The 10720-nt window shown below is 33.3% G+C and overlaps 1 long non-coding RNA gene across 1 annotated transcript; it reads right to left on the bottom strand.

The window, feature by feature from the left end:
• Nucleotides 1–2698: 2698 nt before the first annotated feature.
• LOC131643633 (uncharacterized) lies at nucleotides 2699–10185 on the bottom strand. The gene is made up of 2 exons (XR_009296254.1): nucleotides 9806–10185; nucleotides 2699–9131 (listed from the first exon to the last, which is right to left on the bottom strand). It is a non-coding gene; the product is annotated as an uncharacterized LOC131643633 (long non-coding RNA).
• Between the last annotated feature and the right edge of the window lie 535 nt (nucleotides 10186–10720).

Raw genomic sequence — 10720 nt, 5'->3', positions numbered from 1 at the left:
CTAACCCGGTTCCCACGATTTTTCACCGGGTTGCTGACGAAGGCGATCCAGCTATCGAACCAGACTGGTCACTGGTCCGGTTCCCGGTTCAACCGGCGATTTTTACAACTTTGCTTCCAATAGTGGTGACTTGCATTTCTACTCGTGGATTTCCTAGCAGCACATTTGAATTAGAAGTGTCTATCTTGTTCTGGGATGATGTTTTTAGGTAGGGGTGTAATCGGATCGGTTTGGACTGGTTTTTGGTCAAAAAAAGGTCCGAACCAATAATATCTTCATCGGTTTGGTTTGGTTCGGTTTTTTACATTTTTCAAAAATAGAACCGAACCAAACTAATCTGTTTGGTTCGGTTTGGGTTGGTTCGGTTGAACGGTTTTTAATATTTTTTCAAACATTATATTCATCGATGTATTTTCCAATATTGTATTTTTCAGTATATTTTATGCTATTATTTTTTAAAATAATACATTTCATGTCATTATTTCATGCTCTAATTTTTCAAACAACTTACAAATTGCACTTAATTCATATATGAAACAATGACATAGTTTCATTGCATAATGAAATAAATTCACTATAAAAGTTGAATCTTGACATTGAAATGTTGGAAATAGATTTGAAAGTTTAACAAATAAAACACAGAAAAACACACATCAATTAACATATTTCCGCCTTAAATACACATAAAGACTATTTTGTAACAAGACTATAAGGAGTTTTGTTGAAGAAGAAATCAAAAAGGTAAAAACAAATATGAAAATTAACGAAGAGAATTTGAACCCGAAGAAGGATACCATAACATATCATAGTGGCGATAGGAAGAGCAACATTAGAGGTAGTTTAGTGAAAAACAAGTTTTTGTGACTTATGATTTTTACTTTATATGTTTTGGAGTTTAGTTCTAAATGCGTGTTTTGCTTAAAGGAAAAAAGTGAAAACAAAGATGGATAATGGTTGGAAAGGTACAAAATTTGAGCTTAATGAAGGGTAAAATAAAGGATTTAGAGCGTAATTATTTCCATTGGTTCGGTTCATCAGTTTGGCGGTTCCTAAAAACTAAAACCGAGAACCGAACCAAATCACATCGGTTTTTATTGGTTCGATTCGGTTTTAGAACCAAACCATAAACAATCGGATTTATTTCGGTTTGGTTTGGATTGTCGATTTAATTGATTTTTTCTAATCCACTTACACCCCTATTTTTAGGTCGTCATGTTTTTTTTTCAAGTTAGATTCTGGTATAAGTTGTTTTTATGTCTATTGTTAATTGTTTGTTTTAAATAGGATGTCATTTTGTGTTTTGCCAATCTATACCAGGTGGAACAGTTTGTTTTGTATTTCTTTTTGGGCATTGCTGACGCCTTTGTTTTATGTAATTATCCTTTTACTTTTTTTTAAAAAAAACTATCCCACATTATCTTACTTCAATGCATAGTACCAAATAAATTACAACAACACTTTACAAGTGAAGCAAAAGGTGAAGCATATGAAGAGAACAATATTATGGATCAAGAATATTTTCAGGGCATTGACTTCTGCCACACTAAATTTGATCGGTCCAACCTGCTGCTATTATTTTTCTGGCATTCACCTTACTCTGTTCTTTCAACTAAAAGGAGAGAATGCAAAGTGTGCTGAATGATGATGTTATCTCACTAGAGTATTGTAAGATGGAGTTTTATCAAATTCATTAGGATTAAAAATAACAAATTTGTCAGTAGGGGTGTCCAAAATATTCGGTTTTGATGTCCAAATTCATAAAACCTAAACCACTTTTAAATATTCAGATATAATTGAATGGTTATTAACCGATTTAGTTATTAATGGTTTGGTTATCCATTCATATAATCCGGATATAGTTAAATGATTATTAACCGGTTAAATTATTTTGGATTCGGTTATAATCCGATTATTATCCAAATCCAAATATTTTAATTTTCAAAATATTAATTTTTTTTTGAAAAAAAATAATTTTCAAAACTGGATTTTTAAAAAAAACCGGTTATATAATCATAACCAAATTTATAATCGGTTTTATAACCAGTTTTGATTAAAATGTGGTTATGGTTATAAATCCAAACCATTTAAAAGGTTTTAAAATGATTATGGTTTGGTTTTTAAAAATAACCATAGACACCCCTACGTGCTAGAACAAAATTTCTATCATAACAACTTAATCAAATAAAAACTAATTCAAACAACCTTCCAAAATCCTATTGTTTGAAAGGTTGTTTGACAGTAAAAAAAGCTATTGTTCTTAGTTGACACTATCATCAAGTTTAACAGTAAAAAAGGCTCACACATCTAAAATCCTATTGTTCTTAGTTGACACTATCATCAAGTTTAACAGTAAAAAAAGCTCACACACGTGTAAGTATCACATTGCAGAAAATCCTACATTGCGGTACCATGTGAAGCTTTTCGGGTGTGCATTTCTTTAAACAGTGCATGTAAAAGCTGACGCTAGCTCCGATCGTAGGCCGTAGCTAAGGGCATGCATATTCCATTGATGACAAGGGCCATTGATGATATCCAAAAAATCATTCCAAGAAAACAGAGCCAAAATAAAAGATAAAACACAACTAAATTGATCGGTCTGTGACTAATCCAGCTCAATCATCACCAAAGAAGGTTTCAATCTTTTGTTTAGTATTCTACAATCGCACTAATGTGCAGTTGTGCGAGCAAGCAAAGCAGGAAAAACAACAGCGTGTACGATTAAATAAAAAAAGTTGCTGTTTTGGGCCATATTCATTATAACATGTAAGCAAATATAACGCATGTAATGAAAATGTAAGCAAATTATAACATTTGTAGAGTCCTAAAAAATTGCCATAAAAAATAAATGCAGAGCCCGCAGATCTCATAGCTAAACATACAGACATATCCACATAAGCTTCCCACCTCCTTTCTCTCTAACTTGCGCAGCAAACACATATAACTAGAATTACACAGACAACAGATACTTGACGGAAGTATGTTAGTCATGATTCATGAAAATAACATGTCAAATAAAAAACTAAAACTGAAATCATTGAAAAAATTATTCAAATACAAGATAGCAACAGTGCCCTCAGATATTTAGTAGGCTAGTACTTTTTCAACATCCATAAAAGCCTCTCGCCGTCCATCAGGCTGTGCACAAGAGAAAGGATCACACAACCTCTACCATCTCTACCCACTGTCAATAGTGGAACAAAACAACGAAAATGAAAAGACGAAGAATAAAAGAAAGTGGAACAAAAACAACAACATATGAATCAGCAGCAGCATAGTTAGAAGTGAAGAAAGTGGGAAGAAAGGCAGTGTGGAGGGAAAAGCTGTGAATGATATTCAGAGTAACATGTCTAGCAAGGAAAAATCATCATTGGGCAAACAGGAAAGAGGTTATATGCAACTTTATCCCAAGGAAATCGAACAAGTAAAATAAGTTGTGTTTGTTGAAAATTGAGAATGTAATCAATAGTTTAAGATTAACAAAAAAAGGCCGAAATACAACCATTAGTAACCTGTCAGAAAAAACTATTAAGCATAAATGAGAAGTGTAGATGGACAACCAAAAATAAGAAATACTCCCTCCGTTCCTTTTCAAGTGTCGTTTTAGCAAAAAACTCTTCAACCAAGATAGTGGATTATTAGTTACTTTTCCTAATATACCCTTATTTATTTTTCTCTTTCCAAATAAATTCAATCATACACTCTCTTTTTCCAATAACTAATTGAAAAATTTGAGGTAGAGTTATTGAGAAAATAAGGGTATAAATGACAAATTATTATATTAAATTATAAAACGACACTTAAATAGGAACAAAAAAATTCTTCTAAAACGACACTTAAAAAGGAACGGAGGGAGTATAAATTTGCCATCCTTCCATATGCAAATTTATCCCAAGGAAATTGAACAAGCATATTAGTTCTCTGTGATGGTAAAGCAAATCTACACTTAGTGAAAATTGAGAATTATTCAATAGTTAAAGATAAAGGAAAAATGATTAAATTTATTGATGACAATAAAAACACAAGAGCCAAAATACAACCATAATTAATATATCTTTATATGCTTTCGTCATTGGGCATATCCATGAGACACTAGGTAGTTATCAATTGAAAAGGAAATCCACAAGAAATGAAAAGTGAAATGCAGAAATAAACAACTTAAAGTACTCAAATTAAAGATAAAGGAAATATCAGGGCAAATTTGCAGATGAAAATAATACATAGAAAAATCGAGTATTTAACAAAATATGATAGCCAAAATCCAACGGTAATTAAAATGGTGTGTAACTCAACCTGCCAAGTAAAATCTGTTAAGCATAAATGATAATTGCAGAATGAAAATAAAAAATATGAAATAAAAAATCTGCGATTCTACTTCAGAAATAAAAATGCGATAGCACAGCATTGTTAGCACACTCAAAGAGTTTATTTCAGTTCTGTGGAGTAAACTGTGAAGGGATATATGATAGACACGAGCTTCAAATAGTTGATAACAGAGAGCGGATACTATATTTTAGAGATGGTCGGGGACAATATTCTATAGATTTGGAGTTTCTGCAACTTCATACTGGTAACCAAAACAAACAAAAAAAGGTCACTGAAAGCATCTTATCAACGAGCATATTGTTCTTGGTTGACAATTATCATTAATGTTTTACAATAATTAAAAGCCTTAAACATGGTATAGTGTGAAGCTTTCAGGGTGAGCATTTAAATAAATAGTTCAGGAAAATGTGCTAAAAGTTGTTGTTCTCAAGAAAAAGCGCAAAGTAAAAAAATAAAACACTCAGCTGAACATATTGATCTATGACCATTCTAGCCCAGTCATCACCAATGTGGGTTTCAATTTTTAGTATTTTACAAAAGCAATAATGTGTAGTCATGCAATGCAATGTATGTAGTTAAATTTTATATTATTGTATTTAAAATAATTAGCAAATATTTAAATACAGAAAATACAAGGCCTGTGATGAAGACCTTACAAACAGAAAAACCATATGCAAATTTATCCCAAGAAATTTGAAGTAAAAATAATTTTGTTACAAGATAAAAAGCAAATCTATACAGTGAAAATTGAGAAGTAGCAATAAACTAAAAGAACTGTTCAATAAACTAAAAGAACCGTTCAATAGTTAAGGATAAAGGAAAGAGGGTCGAGGTCGACCCTTAGATGATGATCGATGACAGTAAAACATTGAAAATACAACCATAAGCAATATACTTAACTAGTCAAGAAAAACTTATGAAGCTTAATGAGAATTGTATATTGGGCATCAATAATAAGAACTATAAACCCGCCACCTCATAAATATTTTCAGAGATGAGCAAATGAGAATGAAATATTAAAGTGAAACCATATCCCATCAAAATTTAACTGAAATCAATTGATAATAACAGGTTAGGCTTAAACCCTAAATACTAACTCCAAAACCTTGAACAAAACTCCACTTGTTACTTTCCATTTCGTCTCCCATGTTTCATTTCTTTCCTCTTTGCAAAAGAAACTCTATGAATAACATCGAAGCTTTCTCATATGCACTCTTAAAATGACGAACCAAAACACGAGCCCTACATGATTTCTTATCCCATAACGATTCTAAAATAAGAATATGGTTTCTTGAATAGCATTTTACTTTGTTATTTTACTATTCATATCTGTCAATGCCTTTGACAAACTCGTTTTTGTCAATGATCTGTACTCCGACATTTTGTCACAATTTGCAAGAGACTTCGCTGCCGCTGTGTATTCGTGAAAAAAAAAGAGGACCACGTGCCTATAATGATCGGTGACCGCAACCACACAACTGTCTTCCAACATCTAAAATAACATTATTCTTATCATAACTTAAATTGTCCGATTCCATCCCTTTGATTTCTAAAATGGAAGATTGTTGGCCTACATATACTACACAATATTCTGTGAACGCGAGTGGAATTATCATGAGAGGTGTGCGAACCTTATTAAGATCAAATACATAAACCTTGTCATTGATAGTTATATACTCCTGTACATTTGCAGCGCATTACAGCGGGTTGGAATCGAAACGATCGACGAGAGTTTATCCGCTCAGTATCACTCCCGAGAATCTTTCATAGATGCTATAAAAAATCATCATCAGAGTGTAATTCTTTAGCCTAAATTAATTTGTCCGATAAGCGAAGAATTGCGTGAAATCCGATTTTGCAAAAGTGAGAACGGTGAAGACTAGGTTAACTGCACCATAAAAGTAGTTGCAATGATCGATTTCAACTTTTAACCTATTCCAGCAATGCATTCGGGAGTTTGTGCCGCAAGTCATGGCAGTAACAGCAGTTCTGCCGGTCGTGGCAGCAGCAGCGGTCGCAGTTCCTAAGTTATCAATGAAATGTTCAGTGTTTTGACAAAGTAACAAGATGTATGCCCACTTGGGAAACTTTTGCGCCCTTCCTTAATAACACTACTATTTCCATTACATTTAACATCACTTGTTAATTTGTCAAACACCTGAACATTTCATTGATAACTTAGGAACTGCGACCGCTGCTACTCTCACGACCAGCGGAACTGCAACTGCTATGACCAGCAACACGTACTCCCGAAACACATACTCCCGGATCAAGATTCCTTGAGGCGAAGGGGAGTATTGCTGAAATAGGTTAAAAGTTGAAATCAATAATTGCAACTACCTTTTATGGTGCAGTTAACCTAGTCTTCATCGTTCACCTTTTGCAAAATTGAATTTCACGCAATTCTTCGTTTCTCGAACAAATTAATTCAGGATAAAGAATTACACCATGATGATGAATTTTTATAGCATTTATGAAAGACTCTCGGGAGTGCTACTGAGCTGGTAAACTCTCGTGGATCGGTTCGATTCCAGCCCGATGTAATACTCAAAAAATGCCATGAATTATATAAATATGAATGACAAGGTTTATGTATCTGATATTACTAAGGTTCGCACAACTCCATGATAATTCCACCTGTATTCCCAGAATGTTGTGTCTTCCTTAGTATATGCAGACAAGCACTCTTCCATTTTCGAAAGAGGATGGATTCTAACAATATAATAATATAAATAATGATTAGAATGATGTTATTTTTGAAAATAGAGAAAGCAAAAGTCTCTTTCTGTTTTTTTTTTCTTGGAACAAATATCTTTCGACTTTAGATGTTGGAAGACAATTGTGTGGTTGCGGCCCCATCATTGTAGGGCCATAATCCATGTATAGTCATGTTGTCCTCTTTTTCTTCACGAACACACAGCGGCCGGCTAGTCTGTCGCAGATTGTGACAGAATGTCGGAGTCCAGATCATTGACAAAACGAGTTTGTAAAAGGCATTGATAGATACAGATACAAATAGTAAAATGACAAAACAAAATGCTATTGAAGAAACCATATTCTTAATTTAGAATTGCGATGGGATAAGAAATCATGTAGGGATCATGTTTTGATTCGTCATTTTAAGAGTGCAGGAAAAAGCTTCGATGTTATCCATGGAGTTTCTTTTGCAGAGAGGAAAGAAACCAAACATGGGAGACAGAATGGAAAGTAACAGGTGAGGTTTTGTTCAGAGTTTTGGAGGTAGTATTTAATTTTAGGGTTTAAGCCTAACCCGTTCAAAATTAAACAACCTCACCATTGAGTCCTTAAACAACAAATACAGTCTAATTATTTTGATCTTTTTGTTTTATCAGAGTTATAGCTGTAGCTTGAGAGAGTGATGCTTCATTGTGAAATTCAAATTCAATCTCTAGACTATGAGCATTGATATGGTAAGCCATCAAAAATAACTACATCATCACTGCTTGAATCAAACTTGTGTTTTTGTTGGATTGTGTTATTCATTGTTTTTGCTACGATAAATTAATACATTGGAATGACTTATCAATATATATATATATATATATATATATATAAGTTATGTTGAGCTTTTGTCGTTGAGTGTAAATAACATTAACACATCATTATGGTGATATTTTGTCATTGAACCACATGTTGATAATGGATTAGTTACCGATTCATCTCAAAGATGCGGTAAGAACAATGATTGGAGTGAGTGTCATTTTAGAGAATGTCAGACCCTAAATTTTACCGAGTTTTTTTTACCTGCATTAGCATAGCATGATCATTCCATTTGATCATACATTTCATCAATAAAAAACATTCATCTGGGTTTAGATGAAAAGTCAGGAGTTTGGCACATCATCTAATTTTGATGTCCTAGGGTACTATTTTGTTGCATCAAGTCTTAGAGATCCAGATGGATGAATAGTCAAGAGTACTAATTTCATCTGTTTCTTTATAAATTTTGACTGTCATTTATGTTTGAGAATTAGAAGTAAAGAGTCCAAGAGTTTGACTACTTTGCATTTGGTTCCCTATTCATAATTCATTTGGTTCCCTATTCATAATTCATCTGCATAATTGTCAATCATCAACATATTTTTGGAATGAAAGTCAGAAGTCAAAGATTGACTATGTTAACTTTGTTGCTAGTTCATTTGCATTGTTTTTTATTTGCATCACTTTTAGCCTCTCATTAATATATATTGGAGAATAAGTCAAAAGTCTCAGAGTTAACTTTTGACTTTGATCTTTTATTTATTAATGAACTCTACTTTATAGTTATTAATTTCAATTTGTTTTGTGGTTTTTGTTTTATTTAAGTACTTTAAGTATATTTAAGTAAGACAAAGCTAGAATCAATCTGAAATAAAAAATGAAATTTATTAAATAAATGTTTTGTTACATTATATCTCATTCTCCATACAGATATTCCATTTTAATTCATTAGTATTCGGTACACGTTTTTTACTCATTTACACTACATCATACCCTACCTATCACCTATATACATACATATTACATTTACTCAATTTCAGAAAAGCCAAAAACAAAATAGAAGGATTACCTCATCATGCTTCAGCTCCAAGCCTTTGTGCAAGCTAAGCCAAACCATCTCATTTCAACCTTCGGGTCTCATCAACAATATCTTCCAACTATCCTCATGCTTCAGCTTTCCATCATGCTAAGCCATCATCTCCAAGTTGCCCTTAAGCCAAGACACTTGAGTCAATTCCATGTCAAAACCGAGCCAAGCCTCCTCATCATTATGCTTGTCATCCCTTCACCACATGCACATATACATACTACAAGACAAAAAGAGAATTAAACCGTTAGAATAATCAGCCATCATCACCAAATCTTCACACATACATCCATAAGAATCATCAGTGGGATCATACAACAAACACACACACGCACAACGCATTAACAAACTTCGGGTCTTCAAAATTAACAGCAAATTGAAACCAAATTTAATTTTAAGAAACACATTTCACCATATTTCACAGAAAATTCACTCAACAAACACACTTTGAATTGATTCTCACCATCCAATTCATTGATCCTTCACACGGATCACCACCCCCTTTAATCCCAACCTTCCAATCCTCAAATGCCATCTAAAGACATCCCAAACTAACCATAATTCATCTCTGATTCCTTCCAACAACTTCCTCATTCATACACTTTGTAACAATATTTTCCACGTACCATTTCACTATATAACAAGACCTACTGTTGACTACTCTTCATCTGCAACTTCCATATCAAACCCCAACCAAAATTACCCCCTAACCTCACTAAATCTCTCTATTCTCTAAACCTAACATAGTTTCACACTAAAACTCTGATCAAGGTAAGCTAAACCTAACCCTAACAGCAACAGTACATAGCAACAGCAACACAAAATAAAGAGGCAGAGAGAAGTAGAAGAAGCATAAATTAGAAGGCAGAAAAGTGAGGGTTTAGAGACATTTACTTGTGTGGATCGATCCTCCAGGAACATCTAGAGTGGTAACATTTTTCTCCCTTTGCGCTTATTTGTTGGAAATACTTGATGTCGGAGCTAGGTTTTGAAAATGGTGTTTAGGCCGGAGAATATGATCGGAATTAGGATTAGAAGGAGGCTCAAGGTGGTTTTGTGGTGTCTTAGGGTTGGGACGGTGGTCAGAAAGTTAGGGATGGAGGGGAGTTTGAGAGAGCGTTTTAAAGAGAGATAAGAAGAGAGAGAAATGAGGATGTCAAATGAACCTTTTATGAAGCTTCCACTTTTTTTTCTCCCTCATCTCATATGATCGATTGGTTCCATATGGCACGCATTTGAGCTTGGCCCATAGCCTTTGAATCTTACATGACTCCTAGGCTATGATTGGGAGTTTGGAGGGGAAGAGAGAGGAGGGCTTTGAAAAATAGAAAGAATGAGGTGAAAAGGATAAAAAGATTTTGGGTAAGAGGGTTTTGGAGGGTTTGAGTTTATTTATAACTAGTAAAGGACCCGTGCGTGCGCACGGGTCGCGCAAAATCGATATATATGAATTAAGAGAAAAATAAATGTCTTAAATGATAATTGTCATATAAATATTAATTTAATTTTTCAGGTTGTAGTTGTCATTATATACATAGAATTTACGTTGAAGAATGTATGAGAATAATTGTATCAACAATTGACTTTTTTCATTCATAAAATGCCCGCGTGTCCTCCACGTCTCACCTATGTGGTTTTGCAGGGCATATTTGAAATTTATTTTCATTTATATAAAAAAAATTGTATCAACAATTGACTTTTTTCCGTTTATAAAAATATTTGTAACTTACTCTCATTTATAAAAATAATCGTATCAATCGTTGACTTTTTCATGTATATAAAAATATTTGTAACTTAGTCCCGTTTTTA

This window comes from Vicia villosa, linkage group LG1, assembly GCF_029867415.1.
Source record: "Vicia villosa cultivar HV-30 ecotype Madison, WI linkage group LG1, Vvil1.0, whole genome shotgun sequence".
In the NCBI taxonomy this organism is placed as follows: domain Eukaryota; kingdom Viridiplantae; phylum Streptophyta; class Magnoliopsida; order Fabales; family Fabaceae; genus Vicia; species Vicia villosa.
The sequence above is the reverse complement of the archived record's forward strand: the minus strand, read 5'-3'. Positions and strand labels throughout refer to the sequence as shown.